General features: G+C 47.2%; 1 protein-coding gene and 1 non-coding gene across 5 annotated transcripts in view; one reads left to right on the top strand and one right to left on the bottom strand.

Moving 5' to 3' along the window:
* Positions 1–16,147, bottom strand: part of Arhgap10 (Rho GTPase activating protein 10) — a 279,570-nt gene that overhangs the window by 250,791 nt on the left and 12,632 nt on the right. The gene's annotated exons all lie outside the window — the stretch shown is intronic.
* Positions 2,505–2,610, top strand: LOC128104795 (U6 spliceosomal RNA). Its single transcript, XR_008216100.1, has one exon. It is a non-coding gene; the product is annotated as a U6 spliceosomal RNA (small nuclear RNA).

Below are 16,147 nucleotides of genomic sequence, written 5' to 3'. Positions count from 1 at the left end.
GATAGAGATAGATGATGACAGACAGACAGACAGATGAATGGTAGATAGATAAAGACAGATGATGACAGACAGACAGATGGATAGGATGGTTCGTGGGTAGGCAGGCAAATGGATGGTAGGTAGGTGATAGACAGATGACAGACAGACAGATAGATATATTTTAAACCTTGAAATCTGAACTGTCCTTTGGCAGATACATCCCACACCAGAAGAATCAGGGAGAAAGGAAGCTGAAGGTCACTACTATTCCCAGGGAGGGCTCTAGCTTTCCTGTAGGCTAAAGAAGAAACGAGGGCTTGGGGATTTAGCTCAGTGGTAGAGTGCTTGCCTAGCAAGCACAAGGCCCTGGGTTCGGTCCTCAGCTCCAGAAAAAAAAAAAAAAAGTCCCCTTCTCAACAATGTCACACCAAGGTGACTTCAAATACACTGGCCTGGGGACCACATCTAGAACATTACCCAAAGGCCCGTGTGGCTGAAAGGCCAGCTAGGCCGTGGGAGATGGTACCTTTTCAGTGAGGCCTACTGGAATGCTTGGATCACTGGGTCCTCCATGATGACTGTGGGACCCGGGTCTCGTCCTCTGTCTTCCATCCTGGGCATGGACAGTTTGTTCTGCTACCCCCACCATGACACACTGTGACACCAGAGGTCCAAAGCGACGAAACCAGCTGGTAATGGACTAACGCCTTCAAAACTCGGAACCAAAATGTACCTTTTCACTTCATAAGCTGATTAGCACAGGCATTTGTTACAGCAACAGAAATCTAACCCAGAGGTCATATGAAGATTTACATCTGCAGAAGAGGAGGGCTGCCAACACTCTGACCTCAGAGTTCTGTAGCCAGAAGGATGAGACAGCGACGTTCTGCTAAAGCCAATCTGCCTGTCTAAGGTGCTTCCCTTTGACTAAGACAAGTACTCCATGCCGCAGCTCCCAGACATTTAGTAATCTGAGCGAAGTAACAGATAATTTGAATTCAGGCCAAAATATGAACAACTCTGCCTAATTTAAGTACTCTGCTTGGCATCAGTTAAGTGTTCAATAAGTACTGGTTATATTGTTTAATTACGCCGGTGACGGAAGTCAAATGCAGGACACAGACATAAATAGTGCTATAAAATCACAGGAATAGAGGCTAGGATGCCTACGTGCTGTGATAAGCTGGAAATAAGCTCAAAGCAAGAGATGGGTGTCCCCAACGGATCATTCACGCTATAACCCAAATGACATGTGGCCCGAGGCAGTGACAAGAATGCAGAGGACTGTGAGTGTGGAGACACACCATCTCTCTCTAAAGTCGGGTACTGTGGTGTACGCCTGTGGTTCCTGCTGCGTGGGATGCTGAACAAGAGGATCATCTGAACCCACGAGTTCGAGACCAGCCTGAGCAACACTACAAGAGCCTGCCTGAAAATATACCCATGGTACACAGAGACGGCACTTAAGATGATGGCTCCTGAAAATATACACATGGTACACACAGATGGCACGTAAGATGATGGCGCCTGAAAATATACACATAGCACGATGATGGCTCAGAACCTGCTTTTCTTCTGCTTTGCAGAATAGGTCAGGCCCTATTCTGTAATGTGAAACATGTGCATAAAAGAAATATTTTTCAGTACACATTCTAATTATTCATCACCCAAAAATGTACTGTTTCATTCCATGCTTAGAAAAAGTTGGCAGTCACTTAAGGCGTTCCCAACATGTTCTTGGTTCCAGCCATGTGTCTATAAACCTGCAAACAGATGAAAACAGGTCCCTTGGAAGCTTCCTACAGTTTCTTAACTGAAATAATAGGGATAGAGAGCATTTTAGCAAACCGAACAAAAACATGATCACAAACTGATGCCTAATTTCTAAACGATTAAAAGGTATTAACTATACGGCAGGAAAGCTGGGCTAAATATATCACCACTGTTGATTACAAGGACTTTGTGTGTCCCCAGGGTAATCACTGTAAATACTAAGCACCGCTGTGGAAAGGACCTGTCAATCTTCAGAATGAAAGGGAGACAGCAGCAGCAAACTGGACTTCAGCACATGAAGACAGTTTGGTGATCATATGTGAAACGGAATACCGGATGTGTCATTCATTTAAATTTTGCATCTGTATGAAACCATGAACAGCATGGAAATATAGAACCTTAAATTTGCAATTATGAATTATAATAGATACTTCCATTTCTCCCTTCTTTAGTGCCTCCCTAGAGATCAGAACCGTGTATGTTGAGAAACTGTCTCTCACCGGTGAAACAGATCAGGGCTTCCTTCAAAGATCATCCCACTCCAGGAGAAATAAGGACACAACACTGCACAGCAGGATGCAAACAACGGAACCGTGGGCCATGCTGGGGTAGTATACACCTCAGATCCCAGCACTCGAGGCAAAGGCAGGGGGATCTCTAAGTTGTGTTTGAGACCAGCCTGGTCTACACAGTGAGTTCTAGATCAGCCAGAGTTACAGAGTAAGACCTTGACTTTAAAAATTAAAAAATAAGTGCTTGCTTGGCAGCACATAGACTAAAATTGGAACGATACAGAGAAGACCAGCATGGCTCCTGCGCAAGAACGACATGCAAATTCGTGAAGCGTTCCATATTTTAAATAAAAAGTTTTTTAAAAGAAAAAGAAAACACAGGCCCAAGGAAATGGCTCCATGTGTAAGAGGACGTGCTCTGCAAACATGAGCACTCAATGCCACAGGGTAAGAGCAGACATCCCAAGAGCTCGCCAGCTCAGCGAAAGACCGCGTCAAGACAGCAAGGGAGAGTGAGAGAAAGGAAATGTCCTGTTCTGGCCTCCATGTGCATGCACACGGCACACTCACAATCCTAAAACCTGTCGACAAACCCATTCAGTCCCTAAAGTTTCTATATCTATTTCTAGCCTAAAATGGCAACAATATTCTTTGGTTGCCTCATGGATGTTTTGCTTGGTTGATTGGCTGGTTGGTTGGGTTTTGGGGCTCCTGGGGGTTGTTTGTTTTGTTTTTGTCATTTTGTCTTGTCCAGCCCCCGACCCCTGACACTCAACCCCACCCCAAGCTGAGGACCCAAACAAGGACTTCTGCTCTCTACCACTGAGATAAATTCCCAACCCTAAAAACATTCCTTGGAAAAACAGAAAACTTGGCTGAAGAGGTCCCAAGACAAGGGGGTGGGGTGGTGTTAATATGCTGAAGCCTCGATCCGGAGCGAAGTCAGCAGGTCAAGTTCACTAGATGCAGCTCTTAGCTAGAGAAACTGCTCTGGGGAGGGCAGGCGTCTGTCAAGCTGGAGTTAATAGCACTCTTTAGGATTTTTGGATAGTAAGCTGACCGGCTTTCTGCTCAAATCAACCCCATGTTCTTCATCAGAAAATATTTTTAGAATACAAGAAAGCAATATAAGGGTTGCCAAGCTCAGCTTCGTGATCCCTATGGCTTGAAATGGGGCGCAGAACCAAAGGGGGTGGGTAGGGAAGAGCAGGGAGGGTTGGCCAGAGAGAGCCCAGCATAACTGCTCTGAGAAAGTGACTTCTGTCAAAGATCTTACTACACCTTCTGAATAGTCCAGAGCCAGGACACAGGGCAGCCAAACACAACTGCTTCTTCAGGGTTTGATGTACAGCTGAAACCAGCAAAATGTCTGGAAGTCTTTCTGAAACATCCAGTTTCTCAGGCCAGTTGTATGAGGGAAGGGGGCACTCCCTAGTATATCCACCCTCTTCACGGTGGTGTGACTTCTATCTTTGTGCCCTTCCTACAGTGTTTACATTAGTCCACTTTTCAGTACTATAACAAAATACCCTCAGTATGCTATTTCACCAAGGTTTATAGAGCTCACACTTTCGAAGGCTGAAAGGCTAGGGCGGGCAGTACAGTGGTTCAGCCTCTGATGACAAGTGTGTGCAAGAGGAGAAAAAAATTACAGGATCACTGCAAAGAAACCAGAAAGTCTGGGTGTCACCCCCAACCCCTGGCCAGGCAACACCCCCAATGACTAAAGCCCTCCGACTAGGCTCCAACGCTGAAAGATCCACCCCACCACTGGAGGACTAAGCCTTACTATGTGAACTGTGGGGGACAAACCCATCAAACGGCAGCAGGGTCTAATTCACCTGTCCTTTTGCTTTTGTTTGTTTGTTTGTCCTCGCCTTTTTCCGTCTGCCCTGGTCGCCCTCCTCCACGGCGTTTTGTTTTCTGCTTTCGAGCTCCTGGCTCCGTGGTGCTGCATCCTCTGTCTTCTCTCACAGAAGCAGGAACAGCCGTTTTCTTAAGGAGACTTACAGGAAGAGTTCAGCCCTTCCACAGTGCTTTTTAAAACAAGACACTAAGTTCACAAGGGGACTGAGGTTTCTGTTCTGGTTTGGTTTGTTTGTTTGTTTGAAACAGATTTTCTCTATTTTATATAGCCCCGGCTATCCTAGAACTTGCTCTGTAAACCAGGCTGGGCTCAAACTCAGAGATCCTCCTGCCTCTGCCTCCGAAGTGCTGCAATTAACGGTGAGCGTCACCACGCCCAGGTGTACTAAGTTCTGACACAGAAGGACTACAGAATTTTTTCATGTGTGTGCTTGTTTTAATTTATTTAATGTGCATATGTTGCCAGAGTGTGTGTATGTGCACCATATATGTGCCTGCTGCCTGTGGAGGCCAGAAAGGGAGAGGACATCAGGTGCACAGAATCAGAGTCACGAGTGGTTGTGAGCTGCCATGTGGGTGCTAGGAAGCTAACGTGGGTCCTCTGCAAGAGCAGCCAGTGCTCCTAACTGCTGAGCCAGTTCTCCGGCCTCCTCATACAAGTTTAAAGAAAAAAAAAACTCCACAGCCACATATTCACGTCCAGTTCATCCAGCCAGAAGTTACACCAATATTTACCCATCCCTGTCCTTTGAGAAGTAAGAGAATGTTTTGAGAAGAGAAGGCCTAGTTAAATAAACTTAGAAACTGGTGGATTTAAACAAAGCTGAACAGATTTATTACTGAGCTTGTTTTAATATAATCATTGCATGGTATGTGTCCAAAGCAACACAGAACATGCCATAAATTAATTACACCTGACTCCAAATACTATTTGCATGTAACTTCCTCCTACAGCCTTCCCCAGAGGACACTGAGGATGGCACATGACGTAGTATATTTTACTCAAAAAAACGCAGTACAACACATGCATTACCCTGCACTCTGGGAGGAATGAAAAGGATGTGGCGCACTGACGAACACTTGAGTTGATGTTTAAAATGCAGCAGGCTGGTTATGATGGTCAAGCTTCACTATCACCTTGGCTGGAGTTAGCTTCAGTTAGCAGACACACCTCTGGGCCAGACCGTGGGGTGTATTCAGAACAGTGTAACTGAGGGGAGGGTCTCACGACCCAAGAGTGGCACCACTCCACGGGCTGGGAAACCAAAATGAAGAAAGCCTGGCAAGCCAGAGGAACACCAGTCCTCAACTCTCTGCTTCCTGACTGCAGAAGCCACGTGACCAGCCCCTCATTCTCCTGCCATGTGCATGGCGGCATCACTCTGATGGACTGTACCCCTCGAACAGTGAGCCAAACTTGCTCGCCCTTAAGTTGCTTCTTGCTGGGTGTTTGGTCACAGCAACAAGGAATACAGCGTGCACCCCTACATGCCTCCACTCACTACAATGTAATAACATCACAGCCCTCAGTCTCCGTCTATCCTAAGGACTAACCTGGAGTCCATGAACGTCTGCAATGTTGAACGGCTTCACTGTATCACAAAGCTCTCAGATTATAAGCAAGACGATTGTACCTGGGGATTCATTAGATACACAAAGGGTTCCATGGTCCAGAATCTATTTTACAACACTCTCTAAGGACTAGCATACTAGTGAACTAGCATACTAGCATAACCTTTGCGGCATAATCATATCAAAGACATGTAATATTTACTTGATGAATTTATTACTATTTAGAGAACTAGCTCAAAAGCCACCATTAAGGAATGTGTGCCAACAGCCCCTCCAGGAGGGAGACTGAGACAGGAGGATCATGCCATTTGAGCCCAAGAGCTCAAGGCAGACTGGGCAGCACTAAGACCTTGTGTCAGAAACTAAAGGTTTTTTTTGTTTTTTTGTTTTTTAAAGATTTATTTATTTATTATGTATACAGCATGTATGACTGCAGGCCAGAAGAGGGCACCAGATCTCATATTAGATGGTTGTGAGCCACCATGTGGTTGCTGGGAATTGAACTCAGGACCTCTAGAAGAGCAGTCAGCGCTCTTAACCTCTGAGCCATCTCTCCAGCCCCTAAAGGTATTTTTAAAAGCAGAAAATACAGGAAAGAGAAACCCGCTCATGTCCCAGATTCCACAAAACCTGTCCAATTCCTTTGGTTCCCACTGGTCCTGCTTTGATCTGATATTCTGTAATAAAAACTAGTTCTCAGAGTAGTCCACCATACTACAGCAGACCCAAAAGCCCAGATGCTAAATAAAGGTTTGTTCTCCAGCCTGTGGTTTTCCAGGAAGGTGAGAGAAACTTTAAAACATAAGGCCTACTGGAAGGAAGTTAAGTCACTGAGCGCGCCCTGGAGGGGACAGTAAGACACCAGGCCTTTCCGTTTTGTTTCCTAGATGTCTCTGCCTCACCACAGATCCAAAATCAACAGAGCCAACCACAATGAAAACCATGAGCCAGAATAAGCCATTCCCCCTTATAAACTGTGTTTCTCAAGTGCCCTGTCACAGCAATAGGAAGCTGCTAATGGACACCCTAGGCGATTGTGACTCCCGCTAAAGTCCAAGGTGACTGTCAACATAAGGCGATGTTCATTCATGGTCCACAGCAGTTTCTCTGCAGCCTGGCCACACAGCAGAGGCACCTGGCATGCTCTCAAAACTACCTAGCCCAGCCTGCATCCTAAAGCAAGTTGATAAAATCACTTAGCCAAAAGGGAATTTGAAGGAGCCAGTTTCTGTAAAGTTTCTCAAAGGATCTTAACATAGTTCTGGGAACTACTGTCACAACAGCTTCTCAAGACATCCTTTCCTGGAGGGCATCTTACCTCAGACAGTTATTGAGTCTGTGTTTAGAAGTATTAACTCAGAACTCACTGTGTAAGCCGCCAGAAACAGAGCTATCACACTGTGGTACAGGCCTTCCGAGCTCATGTGTGTTTTAAGTGTGACAGATCATTCTGATGTTACTACTTTGTTTATGACAAAGTCTCGCTCTTGTTTCCTCCGTAAAAATCACTATCCTGTCTCAACTCCTAGCACGTAAAAGAGTAGATGTCTGTTCTTCGATCGGTCACTCCCCTACCCTAGTCTGGCATCCCCCTCAAGAAAGCTAACAGATGCCGGGCGGTGGTGGTTCACGCCTTTAATCCCAGCACTTGGGAGGCAGAGGCAGGCGGATCTCTGTGAGTTCAAGGCCAGCCTGGGCTACAGAGCAAGACAGGACAGGCACAAAACTGCACAGAGAAGCTCTGTCTTGAAAAGAAGAAGAAAGAATAAAGAAGAAAAAGAAGAAGAAGAAGAAGAAGAAGAAGAAGAAGAAGAAGAAGAAGAAGAAGAAGAAGAAGAAGAAGAAGAAGAAGAAGAAGGCGGCAGCTCCATTGCTCGGGAAAGGCCAACAGCAGCAGCTGCTAGCAGGATTCAACAGGTTGACCTTTTCTCCTTCCTTTGGCGCTTTCTAGAGCCCACCTCTGAACTTGCTTAGCACCAGTCAACACAAATCTGAAGACTAGGGCAGCAGTACAGGGGTAAAAGCAGCCACCTACTCCAGTGAACGATTCCAAACCCATGCCGCCAAGGGGCTGCAGGAAGTTACTCACACTTTGTGAGGGTACAGTCAAAGGCCCGGCCCACCGCAAACTCCCCAACCAAAGCGTTCCTTCTATTCATGCCCCCAGCCAATTAAAAACTTGGTTGGAACATTTGGTCACTTTATTTAAGGTCTCTAGATCTTGATGCCATCACCTGTGAAAATTCACAAGCTATCTGAAAAGAGTCTCAAATACTTCCCTCAATTAACTGGGAAAACCAAACGAGGCAAGAAACACCCTGCAAGGGATCTGCCACTCACTGCTCACTATTGTCCCCAACTGGAAGGGAAGTGACTTGAAACATCGTGAGACTTAAAAGTCTTGACTAACTCCAGCTATCCAACAGAGCAGTCGCTAGCAAACTAATTAATGAGGAACATGGCTGTTCTAAATGGAGATAAACCGTAAGCCAGACATGCACAGTAGACTCAAATATTCCACCTGAAAAGGGAGGGTTGTACAAAGTGCCTCATAACTTTCATGCTGATTGCACACCTAAGTGGCAGTGTTGTGGACACACTACATGCACTTCACCTTCCTCTAGTGATTACTAGAAAATAGTTAATGATACAGTTCATGCGGTATTTTTAATGGAAGCAAGGAGATACACTTTGATACATAAATTCGCTCTGCCAGCTATCTTCCAGCCTCAGTTTCCCCTCTGAGATAAATGAAGAAACCAGCTTTAAAATTTTAAAATTAACATCACTGGGGGTGGTGGCACACATCTAGAGGTCAAAGAACAAATCTGTGGCACCAGTTTTCGTCCCCCGCCTTTACCTGGATTCAGGGATCAAACTCAGATCTCCGGAGCCACCTCATCAGCTCCAGATACCAGCTGTACAGCGCATCCTGCAAACAGCTTAGTATGACCTACCACACACTAAACACTGTAATCCAGACCCATCTCCCTAAGGCTGACCTTCCTAGAAAAACAGACAACAGCAGACATAAAAATCACCTCGCCCCAGGAGATACACAGAAGGGCTGAAATAGGCAGGCCAGGGAAGATGTCTAGGGACGGCGAGCACCTCCTTGAGCAGAGCATTGAAGCATGAACTCTGTACTACTCCTACATATTATCAACGTCAAAAGAGCCTGGTCTATACAGCATGTTCCAGGACAGCCAGGGATGTTACACAGAGAAAGCCTGTCTCAAAAAACCAGAGGAGGAAAAGGAAAAGCCACTAAATTGTATGTTTTAAGTAAATGGATCATGAGATATGCTTTGTATCTCAAAAAAGCAGACTAAAAAGTGCTAATCGCGTCTACAGACATGTGTGTCTGCCCTCTAGTCTTCACAGAATGAGGGAGAAAACAGTTATTTTCAATAAATAAAGCATTTGCAGACTAACAGACGCACACGCAAGCTACGGAACAACTGTTGGGCTTGTATCTGTCAAGTCCCTGGTCTCTCAATCCACCTGGCCCTGTGTTCTTCGGAGCCCTGCTGAGGTGGGAATTCCACACAAACCTGTCAGGTATCACAGGCTTACTAGGCAGCAGCAGGCTCCATGTCCAGAGGCAGCAAACAGTCAGGCTAGCCAAGGAAGGGCCAGCAAGAGCCAGGCTTGACCACCTTTCCCAAACACAGACTCTGCTGCATTGCTGGGCCAATCCAACTCTCTAAGGAACTCAACCGAAGAGTGATATCTACACAGGAGAAACAGCATCGGGCAAGACTGAGAGAAGTCTGGAGGTGAAGGCCTCTGAGTGAAGAGTTCAAGGAGGCAGAAGCCATGATTGGAAAGAAGCTATGGTTGCCACAGCAGATGAGGAGAAATGAAGATGAGCGGCACAGGACAGCAAAGACTGGAGACACCGACCAGGACAAGACCAGGCAACACTGGCTTTCTAGTGACCTTGAGCTTCAAGCTGAGAACACCAGATTTTCAGCAAACCTAAAGAAGTCACAATGTCACCCTAACTTTCCCCTTTGACAACATCCGTTTCCCCGGACACAGCCCTCTCTTCCTTCCTCAGTCCCTCCCTCTCTCCCTCTCTCCCTGCAACGACACCACCAACCCTACCCAGACCTCCAGGGGCCCAGGGCTACAGTTTGGATGGCCCCCCAAATCCCCTCCATTGAATGCTGTCTCAGCTTGGCACTATTGGACAGAGGTCAAACCTTGACGGGATGGAAGCGAGGGGCAGGTCTTTATGAGGGCCGCCCTCCTCCTCTCTCTGCGCCTGGATGCCCAGAGGTAAGCAGGTGCTCTGGCCATCATGTGTTCTCACCACAGCGAAGGCGACGGGACGGACTGACTCTGGACTGAAGCCTCTCAAATGGGGCTCAGGTAAACCTTTGATCTTTGTGCTGATTATCTCAGCTCTTGTGTTACAGTGACAGAAAGCTAACACCAAGAATGTCCTCTTCTGATGAAAAAGCGCAGCGCTCAGTTTCACAGCCCCTTTTGTTCTGTCTCCAGTAGACAGGCCTGTCTGGTCAGAGACAATGTCTCTGCGCCCCTCTCTCTGGTACCCTAACACCAGGAAGCAGCACGCTCTGGCAGCTCGGTGGCCTGCAGAATAACTGGATAAACACTGACACACTCCCCTCGGGAACTCGTTACTGCAGATCTGGAATCTGTTTCAGTCAACAGCCATTACAATCTTTTATTCCTTGCTTTCCTTGAGCTGAACCACAAGTGACACTCTTCCCACACTTACTTCTACACTGAGGGAAACTGTAAAAACTGTAGCCTGAGCCGGTTGGTGGTGGCGCACACCTTTAATCCCAGCACTCAGGAGGCAGAGGCAGGCGGATCTCTGTGAGTTCGAGGCCACCTTGGTCTACAGAGAGAGTTCCAGGACAGCCAGGGATATACAGAGAAGCCCTGTCCCCAGGGGAGCGGGGAGAACCTGTGGCCTACAAGATTACCCAGCAGCTTATTGGCAAATCTGAGGAACACTTCTGACACAGACCACCTGTTCTTCTTCCTTCTTTTTCACCCTTCCAAAACCGGCTGTGATAATCTTCACAAGCATGAGGCAAAGGCAATCGATCTCAGAATTCTCAACCTTGGCAATCAGCCAACAACAACCTAATCCTGACTAATTAAGAAAAAAATGGCCAACTGGGTCAAGGTCTGTAGACTGGCTCTTCTGCCACGCGCAGATGTCAGTCCTGATGAACTTCGGTGCTTTATCAACCGAGCAGTCCTGGAGACGTGCTCACAGTGCACGGCCCAGCAACTGCACAGCACAGCCGCTAGCGATGGTCCATTTTCTACAGAGAAACCATCAGCTGGGCAAGGTCAGGAGGGACGTGAACCTGCCAGCAGCTTGCTAAGGAGAAGCCATGAGGTCAATGTCTTCAACAGGAGCCTGACGCCCGGGTAACACTGATAAGTCTTACAGCAGGGCCCTTCCTGAGGGAACGAAGGCCTTACATCTTCCAGAAGAAATTAAATGGAACAAGATGCCATGAACAAAGATCAGGCTGTTTATCGCAGAACTGGGTACACGAGACAAATAAGGAAAATAAACCTAGTAAGTAAAAATTTTAGGTAAGAAATCACACACCATGAGAAACCAAATGACATTTTTGTTCTAAAAGTAACAAGGTGATCTAATGTTACACCTTTGGGTTTTGCCTAAATAACAAATTTACTTTTATTATATCACTGGGAATTTTTAAATTGTCTTTTTGAAACATGTGTTTCTCGAGAGACTCTGTTCTATTACAAATCTAACAAAAGGATACATAGTCACTGTGTGGAATTATTATTTTTATCTTTTCCTGTTGTTTTTTTTAAACAAACACTAACACCCTACCTTTCCTCACACATAACAAAATTCACCCAAACTATCTATATCTGATGACAGAATTAAAAATGTAGATATCGGGGCTGGAGAGATGGCTCCGAGGTTAAGAGCACCAACTGCTCTTCCAGAGGTCCTGAGTTCAATTCCCAGCACCCACATGGTGGCTCACAACCATCTGTAATGAGATCTGGCGCCCTCTTCTGTGTACATAATAAATAAATAAACCTTTTAAAAAAAAAATGTAGATATCCTTCAGCATGTTAAAGATAAGAAGCCATTTGAAATGGTAACAGAAATTCAACAAAAACAAGTCCGGCTGGCCCCTGCTGAGCTGCCCTTTGCATGCCAGTGTGGGGGGCTCTGAAGGGCACCACATGCATCCTGTGACCAACATCTCCTAAGGCTGTCTTCACGGTCCCAAGATTCATCAACTCAGCTGAGGCCAAAGGCACCCTCTGAGCTGACTCCACCCAGGCTTTATGATTCCAACTATTCTCATCCTCCGTGCCTGCACCAGGAATTTGAGAAAAGGCTGGAGCAGCACATGGTACAAAAGGCTCTTCAGGCAAGAGCTGCTCACTACTCCAGCCCACGAAGGAAGCAAAGAAAGGGTTCCACCCAACTGTAGCTTGGTGACCTACGAGTTTAAATGGAGGTCCTCACAGCAGCACAGGCAGCTACCCAAGGAAGAAAAGAGCTCCCTCCCAGCAACTGTTAACTGTTGAGAAGGCTAAGAACCCTCAGCAGGCCCTCCCCCGAGCAACTGTCAAATGCCTGTAAATCCTGGGGTATGAGAGGCTTATAAACCTCTGTGACTTACCCTTGTAACTAACTATAAATCCTCCAGGAGGGGCAGGGCCTTGTAGGAAAGTGGGTGGGCACAATTCTGTTCTCTCCTGCAGGTGACCACAGCGACTGACACTTCAAGAGAGCATGATGTCGCCACTGCCACCACCATTGTGCAGTGCTTCCTACAGCCTAGGCGAGCACTCTACCCACGGAGCCACACTGCACATTCTGGAGGGAAACAAAACCTTCTTCAAACTCTTTATTCAGGAGAATACTAACACAGGCCTTTGCCTGCCAGAGGTAAAGTCCCCTGGCATAAGTCACTATCAGGCTGTCTGTGCCCTGTGTGTCCCCTAGACCATTAGCGCTGACATTACTTTGAAATCTTGTTTTGGTTAAAGGCAAACAGCAGCCCTTTTTGGTGATGGACAGACGGTGCAGACACTAATTCGGACCGTCTGAGAATGACTGTCCCTCCTGCGACTCTTAGCAAGTGTCTTAGTCACCAGCCTACTGCTATGAAGAGACACCAGGACAGGGCAGCACTCAGAAAAGACAGCACTAACTGGGGGCTCGCTTACAGTTTCAGAGGGTGAGGCCATTATCACCACAGTCAAAGCACAGTGACACACAGGCGGCTGTGGCCCTGGAGCTGAGAGCTTTACATTCTGATCCATGGGTGGCAGGAAGAGACTGGGCCTGGCATGGGATTTTGAAACCTCAAAGCCCACCTGAAGTGGCACACTTCCTCCAACAGGGTCACACCTCCTAACCCTTCTAATCCTTTCAAACAGTTCCACTCTCTGGTAACTAAGCTTTCAAACATATGAACTTATAGGGGCCATTCTTATTCAAACCACCACAGCAGCTTAAAGGAAATTTCTTGAAAACATTTTTGATTCCCTAAAATAATTACGGCAGATATTATAACGCCGTGGCTTTATACAAAATAACACCCCAATCCAGGTATGTAAAGCATGCTGACCCTCAAGCTTCTGGAAGGCTTCAGTTACTGATGTGTGCCAGCCCCGCCTATTTTTATGACATGCTGGGGACTGTGAATGCTAGGCAAGTAGTCTTCCAATTGAAGGTCCTCTTTAGCACCCGTGGACTCCATGTTACTCTAACTTTCCTTCCTGCTATAAACTCAGGGTTTATGTGACTTATTAAACGACGGCCACAAGCTGAAAAAGTCAGCCAGTGCCCTTCATTGCTGTTGGCTCTCCCACGCCTTCCAAAGGTCACGTGCTCACCGATGCCTGCACTGGCTCCCATGGCGTGCCCACTCCCCCCTCTCCGCTCTCCGCTCTCCCCATCTGTCTTCACCTAAGGCACTGAACTCAGGTGTTTCCACTCAAAATGACTCTCAGTCTTAAGGTTTGAACTTAATTTCAAAGTCACAAAAAGTCAAAATTCTTTTACAAATTTACCTCTGTTTTCTAAACACAAAAGCACTTTTTAAAATCCTTTTTTGTTTTACAAGGACCCAGATATATCAGACCTGTCACTCAGACAGACATTGCCAAAAAGGCACTCAGTCAGTCGTGTTACAGCAAACAAAACCTTGTTAACTGTGGTTACAGGGTACATCCGGTTTCTTCAAGTGTGAGGCTCATTTGCACAGCCATACAAGCCTTTCAGACACACCAATGAAGACAACTGCAAAGTTTAAAGGAGCCCAGAGTCTACATAATAGCTGTTTGGCTCTCTCCATTCTCTACTTCCCAGTCCTTACATCAGATATTATACAGCATGCTCCACAAACCCTGACGAAGGTTCTTAAAGACTGTCATATGCTTTCAGGAGAAAATGAGGTTCCTCCACTTCACACTCCTATAACGGACCGTCAAACAGGTCCAAAGCAGTCGGGCCAAGTGACCACGGACTAAAACCATAAGCCAAAATAAACTTTTCCTCACTAAAAGTTGCCTTTGGAGGTGGAGAAATGACTTAGTAGATTGCTCAGGGGGAGAGCCCTGATTTGGATTCCCCCAGTACCCTTGTCAAAAGGCAGGTGTGGCCCCACGTGCCTAGACTCCCAGGACTATGAGGAGCAGGGACAGATCACTGGGGCATGCTGGTTGTCAGCCTAGTTCAAGGGTCAATGAGACCTGACTTAAGGGAGCGGGGCAGAGTGAACTACCGGGATACCTAGTGTCCACCTCACCGAAGACTCTGCCCCGCTCCTCTTCATCCACCTGCACAGCTCTCCCACCCTCACCAAGAACCTGCTCCCATGCGGCTGGAGAGATGGCTCAGTGGGTAAGAGCAGTGGCTGCTCTTCCAAGGGACCTGGGTTCAATTCCCAGCACCCACATGGCAGCTCACACCTGTCTGTAACCCCAATTCCAGGGGGTCCGACACCCTCACCCAGACACACGTGCAGACAGAACACCAATGCACATAAAATGAAAATAAATAAATAATTTAAAAAAGAACCCTGCTCCCACAGGGCTCTCCCACCATCACCAAGGACCCTGCTCCTCCTGCTTGGCCACTTACACTCACCAAATTCCTGTCCTACTAATGAAACGTCACCTGAACTCTGAAGTATGGCCTGGGCTGCTCTTCCTCGGCCTCTGGGACTATGCAAACTCACTCCCATTCATCTGCTCTTTCCTCCATTCTCTTGAAGTACTGCCCCTTTCCCACACTTCTTAAACTTCCTTCTACTGCAGCTTGAATGCAGAATGTCCCCCACAGGTCAAACTTCTGACACCATGTGAGAAGGCTGTGGCACCTTTAAAAGAGCCTTGCTGAAGACAGTAAGTCACAGGGATAAGCCCCGAAAGCTGACAGCCCAGCCCACTTCCTACTCGTTGTTTCCCAAGTGTGGACATAATGTGAGCAGCCAGGCTCCTGCCCCCACCACCACAGGCCTTTTCCTGCTGCTGCTGCTGCCATGTCTCCTCACCTGTCAATGTATCCCTCTGGAACTAGGGGCCACACAAACCCTCTCTCCCATAAGTTGCCTCTGTCGGTATTCTATCATAGCAATAAGACAGTGACTACAACACTCGAGTCTGGGCTCTCAGGGTCTGCCCTGAACCAATGCTGCCTCGTTCCCAGATCCCTCCAAAGGCACACAGCATCACTTCGTATCTCCATGCAGTTAGCGTTAGCCCCGTTCTCTCTTCCTGAAACACACAACCATACAATAAGCCAACTGAACACGTCCCTAGACTCCTTCCTGCCAAGCCTGTTCCTCTAGCTGAACCTCACAGTGGCCAGCACTCACCTCCTACAGCAAGGAACTGAGACCTCACCTCACCTTGACCCCCACACCCAGACCAGCTCTAAACTGGGACTTTCCTCCTGCCACTCATGGTCCGGGTGGAAGACCTCCAGCCCAAGTGTTCAGTCCTTGGTGTCACAGTCAGAGGAGTAACATGCTGGTGGTGCCAATGCTCTGCCCTTAGGATGAACTTCTCACCTCCTTCACATGCCCTCACAGAGGACGCCCTGCCCTGTCTACAGCATCACGGCTCCCACCAGCATGCAGCCTGATGGCGCTGGCCTCTCGGCCACAGCCTCCCTTCACTTGGAGAATTCCTTCTCCCGCTCAGCAGAACCCCCTAACTCTCCTTTGGTCTTGCAGTTACTCCAGGATGAGTGGTCCTTGTTCATGCCTGGGACCAGAAGTGTTTCAGGGTTTTGAGATTTGGGTTGGAACCCAACTCTGAACACCAAACTCATTGCATGTGTGCAAAACGCAATTTGGCACAGTATTTTTAGTAATTTTGCGCATGAAACAAAGTTCCATGGTATAGAATTTTCCACCTTGTGGCATCTTGTCAGCACTCAAAAT

This window comes from Peromyscus californicus, unplaced genomic scaffold, assembly GCF_007827085.1.
Source record: "Peromyscus californicus insignis strain IS unplaced genomic scaffold, ASM782708v3 Scaffold_8__1_contigs__length_139910024, whole genome shotgun sequence".
Taxonomy (NCBI): Eukaryota; Metazoa; Chordata; class Mammalia; order Rodentia; family Cricetidae; genus Peromyscus; species Peromyscus californicus.
The sequence above is the reverse complement of the archived record's forward strand: the minus strand, read 5'-3'. Positions and strand labels throughout refer to the sequence as shown.